This window comes from Gymnogyps californianus, chromosome 5 (genome assembly GCF_018139145.2).
Source record: "Gymnogyps californianus isolate 813 chromosome 5, ASM1813914v2, whole genome shotgun sequence".
Taxonomy (NCBI): Eukaryota; Metazoa; Chordata; class Aves; order Accipitriformes; family Cathartidae; genus Gymnogyps; species Gymnogyps californianus.
Genome location: NC_059475.1, coordinates 13,608,863 through 13,622,164, shown reverse-complemented (window position 1 = coordinate 13,622,164; position 13,302 = coordinate 13,608,863).

Below are 13,302 nucleotides of genomic sequence, written 5' to 3'. Positions count from 1 at the left end.
GCAGCACCGTTAGGAAAGAGCAAACATCAAACAAAGGCTGAGTACAAATCCCCTCTATCCAGAGAGACACCTTTCACTTGATTACAGGATATGAGAGAAAAACAAAAACACGGTGAATCCTAAAAAAGTAAATAAGAGCTCAGATAGGTCAGAGGAAAGGGCTGGAGACAGGCACTAGGAAAAACAGACTGATTTGGCAGTACTTGCACAGCTCTAAGGCAAAGGGAGCGGGAAGGTTCAAAGGACAAATAGTGGAAAATAGCTGGCCTCCCACTTTGTACCTCATCCTTGCGAATCCTATGGGCTAGCAGTAACCAGAGGCTGTCAGCAACTCATGCGGTGGTCACTGTGAGAGTAATTTGGTGGGCTCAGTCCAGCTACTATTGAAGAGGTTTCTTCACTGCAAAAGCTCTTGCTGATACTTGGCCCCTCACTGTTAGAGGCCATGGGAAGCCATGAACATTCACCTTCCTTCCCACCTTGAGAGACAGTGATTGTGTTATCATAGGGCAGATGCCCTGAAGAGGTAAAAGCAACGCCTGCTATTCTTTTTCTGTAGATAAGCCTAGAGGTTCAGCTGCTAGCAACGCCGGTCAGTCCAGCTCTTTTAATGAGCCCCGTAATTGACGAAAATGAGCCCAAAGTTGCCAAATGAAATCATCTCACTGAGGCGAACTACCAGGAAAGCATTAGGAATATTCTGTACTTGGAGGCACAGGATACACTTACCACTGTGTTTACACTGGACTGACTCTACCAGCTCAGCTGACCAGGACCCAAGGAGCTGCACTGTCAGTGTTCAAGAGAAGCCCGGCTGCTGGCAGCACCTTCCTTACAGGTAAATGGAAAGCTGGATCCAACTGTAACCTTAGTCCAGACTTAGCATGCAGCGGTTCCCAATAGTTTCAGTTGCAGCTCCATGTCTGGAGCCCGCTGGCAGATCACAAACAGGGACTGTTCAAAACTTCTGGTTGAAGCTGTGGTTCAGGAATCGGAACGGTGTTGAGTGGAAGCGTTTTTTCAAACTAATGGAAGTTTTGCCTACATATTTCTTCCCACACATGAAGGTCATCAAATGTTTGTGTGCCAAATGTTAGAATTGATGCCATCCTAATGAACTCTGAAAACATTTTCCTGTCAAAGCAAATAGAACAAGTTGACATCACTGATCCCAGCATCGACCAAAGAGGAAAAACAAACAAACCATCAGTTAAAAAACCAGAGGGGCTTTTTGTGCTCTAAGTTCAAGGATGCGAGTCCAGCAGTGCAATGACAAAGGGGAGCACGGTGCAGATGACAAAAGGGTTACGCTCACCGCAAAGGAAGTCGTTCCTAAGGAAAAGAGATTGCCTCAGCATCAAGGTCAGAAATGCCTGGGTGCTACCTCCTCCTACCATGTGGCACACATGAGATCCCTTGTGTCTGAGCTGTGCTGGGTTATTGCCTGTAACATGTGCCACAGGCTAGGACCTGAGTGGAGACTAAAACCTACTCCTAAACCCTGTCAGAAGTTGCAAACTGATTACACTCTTAAAAGCAAGCCAGCAGTTCTCATCTTGTCTACCAAGAAACTTTTTCTTTCCTATTGGAGCTGCCTATCCTTGTGGCCTCCTCCTCCATCTCCCAGGGGACCTCCCAAACCATCTATCCAAGTATAACCCATGGAGTGGCAACCCTGCTACAATTGGATGCAAGCATGAAGGAAGTGTATCTTACAGTTATGCTGCTAAATTGGGTTTTGGGAGATCCAGACTAATTTCTTACTTCTAACACATGGTTCCTGTATGTCCCTTGGCAAATCCGTGAAACCATTCCACATGGGAAATAACCATACCTCCTCCTTTGCCTCTCCTGCTTGTTCAGAAATTTGAGACAGGGCACATCTTGCTGTGTGCAGTTTCTAGCAAAGAAGTGCCCGGTCACAATCTCTCTAGGTAGCTCAGTGGTTCAGTATACAACTAATTAAAGCTAATTTTACTATTCACACAGTACAGAGGAAAAGACAGAGACTTTCTGCAGAGTACACAGGGGGTCTGCAAGCCTGGTGAAAGCAGGTAGGTACCTAGCACTGATGAAGTTCCCAAACTAATGTTTCTCCTCAGCTGCTTTGGCCATTTTGTGAAGGAGATTTTTCACAGAAATTGCTACAGGATGGAGGTCCTGTTGAAAAGTACAGCGTTAAATTTGGGAATAATGACAAAGGAACCAGAGCAGAATTAAAAGGATGAAACATACTTTGTTGCTCCCTACATGAAACACATTTCCATTTTATTTACTGTTTTAATTTCCAGTTCTCCCATGCTCACCCTGTGCCATCACCCATGTTTTTTGAACTGAAAGGTATTATCTCAGCTCCCATTCCTCCAGAAGTCAGTTCTAATCTCAGTCACTCTCCAGCCCTGCAGTTTTTCTTCTCCTTGACAAGCCTGACCACTTAAATTTCTATCAGCTCAGACGTTTACCCACACCTCTTTCTGTTCCTATCTCATTTCTTCCCCTTCCAGTTTTTGTGATGCCATCATACATCTATGCCAGCACACAGAGCATGCAGCAATAGACATATAGATCCTGACTGTGTTCAGGAAAGGGGAAAGGTTGAAGTGAATAACACCCTGTGTATGAATGATTCCCTTGCTTACTATACTACAGTGAGCTGTGCTTTCATAGACTGTGATGGATGTGAGCTATGGGTCACTCCCTCACTTGTGAAAATAAATGTACAACACTTGCCTATTGTACTGTATATTACAAAATTCTACCACTTAAGATTTATACACTTAGCAAACCAATCACACAAACAATACAGGTACAGCACAACGGCTCTACTACCAGGTTTTTTCTTGTTGAGACAGACAGATGCAAAATCACCCTTAGCAATAAAGTAGTGCTACATTATCCACAGGGGGACATTTTACGGACAAAGAGTTTATCATATCCAGAGTTTGCCTTGGGTGCAGTGGACTTAGCATGTGTTAAGTAATGCTTAAGTGATTTGCTGAACTGGCCTAATAGCACAAAACACTCCTGGCTCTATTTGCTTGTAAATACATTTCAAGGCACTGATTGAAGTCTGTAGTGCCCTAAATGGTCTAGGACCCAGTTACTTAAGAGATATCATCTCTCCTTATAAATCTTATGTGGTAATTCAGAACCACCAGTTGTTCTTTCTTTCTTTTCCTGGGTGGACAGTGGAGTGTTTTTAACAGGAGATGCATGAGCCTGGAACCTGTCCTCATCAGCCTTCGCACACAACAATGCTTCAGAGGGACTATTTCAAGGAGAAATACGAAGCTGGTCTCTTCAGTGTGACAAACATCAGTTAATCTCTTAAGCAATCTTTTACATCATGTTAGCGACAAAGGGCCTGGCTGTGACTGGCCATGTGTTCAGGAAAGCTATTCCAGAAACCTTTTTCTTTTCCCCCTGTAACCACAGAAACAGTGCAAGGGCTGAAAAATCACACTTTCACATGCACCACCTGTCCACAAGCTGTCTTGGCATCCAGGTAATGTCACCAGAGAGCCTGGAAACCCTTGCTCATCCCAGCTCCAGCAAGGCTCCCTTAAAATACTCACAGTGCCACTGGCACATCTTAGCTAATGAGAATGGGTCGTGGACACTTGTATTTTATTTACAACCATGTGTTCCATTTCAGGTTCATTTTAACTGGCTTGATCTGCTGAAGCACTGGATGCCCTTATCTGCTTTCCTCAAGGGAAATAGATACATAAAGTACATAAGATTGCAGGTTTTTAAGATTAAATGCTATAAATACAGCTTAAATTATATGCTTTTTATCCCTTTAAGGAACTCTTGTTCATGGCATTCTGTTCCAAGTTTACAAAATAATTTCTACTTACATTCTCATTTAGAAGCATTTAAAACACAGCAAAGAGGGAATGCATTTGTGGACATAACTGGCAACAGAGAGCTCAGGTCTGCCTCCCAGCTACCCTCAAACCTCAGAAGGCAGCAAAGGAAACACCCAGGGCAGGTGAGCCCACTCAGGGCAGGGCTGCGCAGGCTCCTGCGTGGGATACCAGAGGGGTCCCCAGCAGTGAGGAAAGGTGATCTCGGCCCAACCTCTTCTCAAAACCAAAAAACTGACACTTAGGAAAAATGACAAGGAAACCATTGCTTTAATCTCTGTTTCCATGATGCAGCAAAGACTGTCTGGTCACCTTCTTGAGAGGAAGCTTGATTACTTGTCTTTTCAGTAAGGCTGCCCTGATGAAAAGGAACTGAGAAAGACAAATAGCCACCCACAGGATAACAGCCTCCGTGGGTTGTTTTGCTGTTTGCTTTAGTTCACTGGCTTAAAAGGGTCAGCAGCCTTCATCCTGAGGACCCTATTAGAGAAGTAGTTTTGAGCAAAACATATAATTAACCTTTGGAACTCACTGTAGCAGGATATCATTGAGGAAGCACATGAGAGAGATTTTCATTTTTTAAAAAGGATTGTATATAAGCAACTCTAAGGACGCAATCAAATATTATCAGTATTTTCGCTACAGAGAATTCACTGCTAACAGCCACTAAGCACTGTGCTTCTGGGAATCAAGAACAAACAAAACCAGGGACTAATAACCAATTCTTCACTCACCAAATGGCAGGTGAATATGATGGGCAAAACCAGTAAGATGAATCCAGACTGCTTAAAGCCTTCAGAAACAGCCACTCACAGAGGCAGGAATAGAAACTACAGTTGGTGAATGGATATTTGACCTATTCCATTATGGCAATTTTTGTGTCCAGCTCTTTTCTTCATGTCCACTTACTTGCTAGCTCCCAAGTGATGGCCCTTCACAACCTCAGAAAGATTAACCAAAAGTACATAAACCCCAGGCTGACCACAAAGGCTTAACAGGCAAGTTGAAAGCAGTATACATATAGAGAAAATTTTAAATGGAAAGAATCAGGAACCAACAGAAGACATTTTATTTTACTGTGCAGGAAACTCAAATGGCTTCTGCTAAGAAGAACCCAACTGACAAACCTGTCTGAGAATGACATCCTTTAAGTGACTTCTGTCATATTTAGAAAAATGTAAAATCCCTGGGTTAGAGGGACAGGGCAGCAGACAGGAGACATGAGATACTTGGAATGTGCTCACTTTTGGAGTACTTGGAAACAGTAAGACTCACAACTCTCCTTCAAGACAGAGAAGGTCTGAGATAAGCAGCACATGCTGAACCATCAGGGTTATGGCAGCAAGAGGGTGTGGTAAGGATCTGTGCAGACAGGATGCCACAAGTTCTCCCATTTTGTTACCATCACCATCAAAAATAAGCAAGAAAACTCATCTTTATCACTACTGGGTGAACTTACCAGAGGGCAGAAATTGTGTATACTTATATTTCTAGTGCCGTGTAACTAACTACCTGGCATTCACAGGACTCTATCCTCAGCAGTGTAACTCATCCTGGATCCCTCCACATCCATCAATCTTTGAACAGGTAAGCCTTTAGATTTGATCTGAAGGATCTTCACGAGCTAAAAAAAAAATTGTGGTTTTGGCTTTAACACTTCTCTATACAAAGCCAAAATGTCGTCATGTGTAGTGGTGTGGGGGGAAAAAAAAAAAAAATAACAAAAGCCCCTGCAGCCTTGTGAAACACAGAAAGGGAAACTATGCTGTGAGCTCTGACAGTAATAAAAACATAACTGGATTGATTCTAGAGAATTTATTGAACAAAATTCAGTTAGGGTCTTTTTGTTTCGTTTTGTTTTGTTTTAATGATTGCACACCACTTAATTTTTATGAGCTCGATTATGCCTTTAAGGCACATTCCAGCAGAGGGCCGAGGTGAAAAAGCCTCTCCAGGGAGGATGCAGCAGAAGAAAGAGCCTCCTGGACGTGCAGGAGTTGAGCTAATCCTTTCTAGGCATGTGTTCAGCATTACCTACTTGCAGCTCTCGCACTTCCCAGTGGAAAAGCAAATCTGTGGGCCCATGGCTAGGAATTTTCTGCCTCCTTTGGCACACTGTGCCCAGGTGTGAGAGGCAGCTGATCCAAACCCTCCTTCAGGCATCACAGCTGCAGACTTTTTCGTGAACAAGTTATTCAACTTGGAGACCTGGTCCCTTCACCACCACTCCATCGCCAAAACCCGGACTTTCTCAGGAAGGACAGAGATCGTGCGCTTCATGTATCCCAAGGCAGCGAATGCTGGAAAGTTTGTTTTTAAAAACTCTAAGTTGCTCACTCTAGAGAACGTATCATGACTTAAAACACTGAAAATACTAAACTCAGACCTAAGAATGAACTGCTCCTCTCACCTGCCCAACAGACCAACCCATAACTAACACTGAAGGTCATGAAGCCCTTCGACCCCCTCCTTCCCCAGCGACAGAAACAGGAACAAAGGCTGGTGCAAGCTTGATTGGGTAGGGGGACGATCGAGCAATATTATGCAGCCCTATTACGCTAACCTCCTTACCCCGCTTCAGCTTAACTCTTTCCTGAAGCAGAGACCAGAGCTCTGCCTTCTCAGGAGGCGCTACGCAGCACTAAGCCCCAGGGCTACTGTACCTCAGCCTCCTGATAAGCAGGTGCTGCTCCTTCCACTTCACTTGCCAAATGAGAGGACTGTATACTTCCTTAGCAGAACAACCTTTCAGTGCCTGGAGAAAACACTAGAAATGGCATAAACATTGTTCGTAGTATTTGGGATCCTTGGAACAACTTCAAAGCAAATTCCACCAGGTGCTAAAACTATTCCAGTTCCTCAAATGCAGCTTCCCTCTCCTCAGTGCTGTTGCATATTGAAACGTACACGCATGTTTCCAGCAAACAGGTACAAGTCCTTGCTTTAATCCATGAATGCGAAAACATTTCCCTCAGACTTCCTTTTAGAAAGAATTTTGCAGTCCTAAAATGCAGTGTGCACCACTTGGGCTTCCCAGAGTCTACCATCGTAGTCCCTGCAGCAAGCAACCAGCCCCAGGTCTGTGCAGCAACGGCCGCCCCAGCCCTTCTGGGGAGAGGTGCTGGCCCTGCTTCCTGAGAGGTGCCACAAGCCATAGCCTGTTTCTGAAGTGGTCCAGGTGTCAGCACAGCATCTCCAGAGCAGAGCCAAGCCTCTCCCAGGACAGCACCCCTCAGCTGCTGAAGGCTGCCTGACCTCTCTAGTTAGGGCACAGCCCCTTAACTTCACTCCCTCCTTGACTCAGCTCTTTGGGGTAACCATGCGTAGCCTGGGGTGCAGGAGCAGCAGAGGGACAGACCTACTGCTCATGTTCCTGGACTGCTCCAGCTGAGCTGCCCTGCATCCTCCCCTGCCACTTGCTCCTGTACAGAGAAGTAGTGCGTGTTGAGCATTCAGGCCATGGTTTCCTTCCTTTTGCCCTCCCTTCCCTCTGTTCTGGGTCCCAGTCAAACACTGCATTATAAGGAGTGTTTGGAAAGGTAATAAATGTGAACTCTGGGCAAGTCAGTGGGGAAATTCAAACTGAATTTAGAAAGAAAAAGTACTCCCCCACCCCAAGAACCAGAATGAATAAGAAATGCCCATATTTACTATTAACTTTTACAAATCACACTACCAAATGGATCACCAAAATGACTGGGGCAGCTGGCATTCCCACACTTACGCTCCTGCTGATACTGAATTGGCAGCACCCTATATCACACCGCCGTCCTGCAGCCCCTGGTGAAACGCTGTCTCCAACGGTCCCAAGCAGAGCTGCGTGCAGTCTCGCAGCGCTGCCGCCCAGGAGGGCTCCTCCAAGGTGAGGGATAAAGGAACAGCAGGACTGATACTGTGTCTAATGTGGCACAAGGTTCCCTCGGCACAACGTGCCCCAGCTAATGAACGGCACTGCCCCAAGTGCAAACAAGCCGGGAAAGGTTCTGTTTTCAAAGCAAGCGTATTGCACTTCAATGAAGATTTTCTTCCCCCTAAAAAGTTTTAATATACACACTAAATTAAGCTTGAGAAAAGGGGACATTTCATCTTTAATCTATTTACTTCTGAATATTTAACATACAATTCTGGCACCAATCACCAGATTTAACTGGAAAATTACTCACTAATCTGTTTGCTTATTTGGAATAATTGGGTAGGCTGCCAGGGAAGAGGATTTCCTACCCTGTTTAATATCTCAGTTAGTAGTCCAATTTCAGCTTGGCGGCATAATTACTCTGACAGAGCTGTAGCCACAGGGCCTGTGAGTGGGGCTGCTTTTTAAACCGTAAATTATGGAGGATTAGCATTTATGAATTTTAAATCAGGGCTGTGGTAGGAGACACTAAAGCTGCTTAGAGCTTGCAAACCACTGCATTCAATCACCAGTCATTAACACATTCCTTCCCAGGACTTTCTGCAATCCCATTTAATAAAAAGGTATTTCTAATTCACTTTAGAATATTGTGGCTCTGTGTCTCCAGCATAACATCAGGGATAAGGAGATCCACTTTCCAGGAAAAAAGCATCACAATTTAATCTGACCCTGATTTACCTCCCACATGAGATGTTAAAGGGCTATCTCCTCTGCTTGGTTCCTACTGTTTCTTCTACCAGATGGAAAACATGTGGTTTGATCCCTGCTATACTTAAACAATTACAAAAATTAAAAACTGGTGAAAATCAGAGCTGCAATGTGGCTGATCAGCAGAGATCTGAACTCTGCCGTCCCCCTCGCTCAGGAGCTTTGGCTTGTGAGCTCTCCACTGTTGTGTTTGCCTGTCAGGCTCACGATGAATCATTATGGGGTAAATCCTTCCTTTGATGTAGGCATGTAACTTCTTTTAAGACCAGAGTTATGTACATGCACTGAGGGCAGAATATTTTATGCCCTGAAGAAGTAGTCTTAGGAAAAAAAACTCTGCCAAAAAATCACACCGCTTTGAACTTCGGAGTTGCTCCACTTGGGAGTCTAAAGAGCTCTGAAGCCGTAAGACATGCATCCAAATGCAAATGCTGAGCCTTTCCTCCTCCTAAACATGTGCTTCTCTCCCTCTGTGAGCCTACAATTCAGCAAGGTATTTAAGTTAGTGCTTCACATGACTGTTTCAAAGACGAAAGACACACATAAGAAACCTACAATTTTTACACTGACAGTTTTCATATATTAAATTATATCTATATATGTTAATAAAAATACATAGAGCCTCCTACCACAAAACAGAACAAAGACATGAGTGAAATTTATATACAGCAAAATAAGAAAAGCAAAAAAGGTGGCAAATTGATCAGGGTAAAACTTGAAACAGCACCTGTCATTAAAACCTGAAGAAAACACAGGCAATTTAAAAAGGAGCCTGACTGAACTCCTCCCACAGTATCCCTGTGTAATTATCCCAGAAACTCAGAAGGGCTCTGAGCTCTCAAAGCCACCTCCAGGAAGGGACAGGAAGAATTTCCCTGCCATTGCACGGGGATGGGGATTTGTACACCCTCCGCAGAGTCACTCAGCATTGACCTCTGACATAAGCAGGATACCAACCAATGATGCATTACGCTGCAGTCAACTATGCTATTCACTGAAGCAACCAGATGATTTAAGATTCCCAAACCTCATTGAAAGTTGCTGGAAATTAGGCACTTTGAAAAGTCGACACTTTTGAAAATGCCTTTTAATCTCCTAAATTACTCATGCTTTTGAAAACTTTACTCATGCTAAGCACTTTGGGGGCCTCAGTCAGTGCAAGCTAAACTGAAAGATGCTAAGGAAGGACCATTTACACAGAACCCTGCTCAGCTCTTATCTCTTCTCTATCCTCCTAGCAACAATAGACAGAAGGAAAGCGGAGCTCTTGGCAACACCAGGCCTGTGCCAAGAATTCGTCTGACAGAGTGGCAGGTCCCCGGACCCTATTAAGGCTATGCAGACAGATGGATTTTCTTCCCTACTGCACCCAGAGTAGACTTTTTCTAGCTGACCTCCTCCCTCTGAAGGCTGAGTGGTGCCACCACTTCCCCCCAAACTGCGAGAAAGATGCAGTCCTTACTGCCGCAGGAGGAACAATATGATCACTCCTCAAACAGTGCAAACTGTCCATGTCTCCGGCACCAGCTCCATGCCTTGCTCCTCCTTCTACCTCTTATTGCCTGCACACAGCTGAAAAACATTTCTTCATTCTTCTTTTTGATTGCCCCACAGTATTCTCACTGATGCTAACTGTGCATGTGCACCATGTGTATGCATACAACAGGGGGACAAATGTTATAAGGGTAGGGGAGCAGAAGCATTTGTTCAGCATTCAGAGGCTGAGACGTGCTTCTAAGTGTTTTTTGTCCCTTTGAGGAGCAGTTAGGGGGCAAGGAATGGACACACACACATGACCAGGATTAAATGCTCCCCAGAGTATATATATGCGACTTAGTTAGTCCTGCTTCTCTAGATAATGAATTCAGATTTGGGTAGCTGGCAAGGCCTTGATGTAGAGCTATGTCTGAGCCTGGTGCATGTCGGGGAGGACTCACCTAGTCCCTAATGAACTAGAGCAGTGCCCAGCCTCTAACTATAAGGGCTATTCTTTGCAGGCAAGAAGAGTGCAGTGAGCCACCCGCACCTTATCTAAAACGCCTCTTCAAACACACTCATCCATATTATCTATCATACCATGGAAGGGGAAAGAGGCACAATACAAGGAACTGAAAAAAAGCCATTTCAGTAGCTGTGCATTGTTTGGAAAAACACCAAACAGCAGGACATTCCCCAAAGGGCTGTTCAAGTTGGCTTTGGGAGCGTTGCTGTGATCTCTGCAGAGACAACATAAGGGCTACCACAGAAACCAGATTCAAAACCCTGACAATCAAAGTCTGAAAGGAAAAAACTAAACAATTTGGACTCAACTCTTACACAGAATCTCTAAGCAGCTTCAATTCCTTAGCATTTGGGCAAAGAGCTAGGGCACTTTCTTATTCCTCTCTGTACTATGTAATTGCCTCAAAATGTTGGCTGCAGCCAGGAGTTACATTTTAGTCCTCATAAATCAAAGGAAGAGGAATATCCTCTACATTTAGTGTTTATATTGTAATATTTCTAAATACATCCAAATCCTTTCTCATCCCACAGAGTTTCTCTCTGTAGCTCTGAAAGTATCTCAAAACTTGCAAAAGAAGAAAACACTTCTTCCCTCAAGGTAAGTAGGAGGGGGGGAGGTTGCGCTGTATATATAAACGACTGATATAACTTTGACTTGGAAATCTCTCTTCAGTAGGCTTAATATGCATCCTCTGCCTGAGAAATGTATAATGTATAAAGCAATCCTGCCTGCCTCCTCCTCAAAGCCACCTGAACAATCTCCTTTCATTGGCCATGGGGCTTTACAAGCAACTCCTCCGTACAACCAGGTGGCTCGGCATATGGCCTTGCTTTTCTGCCATTGCAGCTAGAAGCATTTTAGACTTATTTAACTTTACCTCTGAAAGGCTGGTTGCTGGCAAACAGAGTCATCACCATTTTCTCTGACACAGGAGAGGATCCAGTATTGCTCTGGGTCCCTTCCAATGCTGTACCAAGACTGCATCCTTGTCACTTTATGCCTTGACTGGGAAAATGGTCAAGGAAATGCTATGGACAAGAGAGTCCCTGAAATAACTCACTTAAGAACTGCTTTTGATCACTGGTGGTTATACTGAGCATGGCATCTGTAGCAAAACTGCAAAAATACTCCAGTATACATTGTCTAGCTGTGAAGGGAAACATGGAAGGTAAATAATATGGTGATGGCCACTAGCAACTAAACGTTCTTTTTCCTGAAGGAAAAATAAAAATCTTTGCAGATGCTGCTGCATGAAAAGTGGTAGCATGAGGTACATAGAGTTCAATACTTGACAGGCTCAAAACCTGTGTAATTTTGCAGTTCTGCAAACTGTAGCCTTTTGGAATTAGTGAGAAGGGAGCGGAGATCTCAGGTTGCCGCTCTAAGGGAGGAAGAATCAGTTTAACTCATCTTACCCATCCAGAGCAGAAGGCCTTGATGGCTGTGGAAGACAGATTATATCCTTCTGCAGAAAACAGTTCCAAACACAACATCATTCAGAGCATTTTACTGCCACCAACTCTACAGGCCACAGCGCACTGGCCTCTCAAGTCCTGCTTCATGATACTGTGAAATCAAGTGTTTCACATTGGTTTTTATCATGCTTTTGGTCTTATGGCACATGGTGAAATTGCTGTCTCAAAATGATGCAGCATGCTGAATACTTTGCCACAACCTTTCATGTTCATGTGTGAATTTCCCTTACTTCTATGGAGCCAAGTACTTGACAAATGACAGCTGAGACTATTTTCATTAGTGTTAAGGGGATAACTAAAGAGTCAAAGCACGTGAGTAATTTCTCATGTATAGCTTCATATACCTTTATACTGTAGAGAGCATAATCCCATAAAGCCCAGGTTTAAAAATAATTCTCTTATTGGAAAACACAAGGGACTTATCACTGAAAAATATACTGGTCAGGACTGTAGATCTGTAGAAATTCTGTGGGACAGGAGATCAATGAGCATGCCACCTAATCACACCCCAGGCAGCAAAAGCCTCAGCACTGTCCTAGAAGCACTGGAGTCGCAGGAGAAGTTTCGCAACGGTTTGTCCGTGCCTGTTGCATGAAGGAAGAGGAAGGGCAGGGCCAAGGCAATGTGAATCCTAGGAGGATGACCAAGCTAGGTCAGAAGTATACCATCCAGATACCACTGCACAGGGTCAAGTATCAGATACGCCTTATTTAAATGTTAATTCTTCAGGACACATTTGTCTTGCTATAAGAGGTTGAATGCCTCCCTCTGCTTTCTGGTTTAACTTGGGGAAAAACTATTGAGGCAGGGAGGAGAAGGGACATCAGCTCAGAGAATCTCATATGGAGAGATGTGCAATAACGGTCTTTGAGCTTCATTTTCTATAAAGAGCTTAGTGCATATACTTAGTACAGTGGACTCTGTATGAAATTGGCAAGTTTTTACCATGTTCAGATGGAAAAGCACTTCAGCTGCAAAAACAGTATCTCCCTCATGTATCTCCTTGTACATAACAAAGACAATTTCTCCCACAGGCAAGCTGAGAGAACTATAAGGTCTTTATTCCTTTGCCAATATCTGCCAGATGGTACCAAGCCAGATACTCATATGCATTGGAAATACACTACTGAAGGAAATGGCCCTATGGAAAGGGGAGTGTAGTGTATGTAAGTAGAGTCCTCTGGAGGGGTACCATTCCAGCATCACTCCCTGAGCATCAGGAGAGGGCAGGGTGCTCTCTCTGCTCTTCCTAAAGCTTCTGCTGTTAGTAAGTACAACTCTTGTTTCTACATTGTGAAGCTCCAAAAAGCCTCCCTTAGTCTTCCAGCCTTCAAA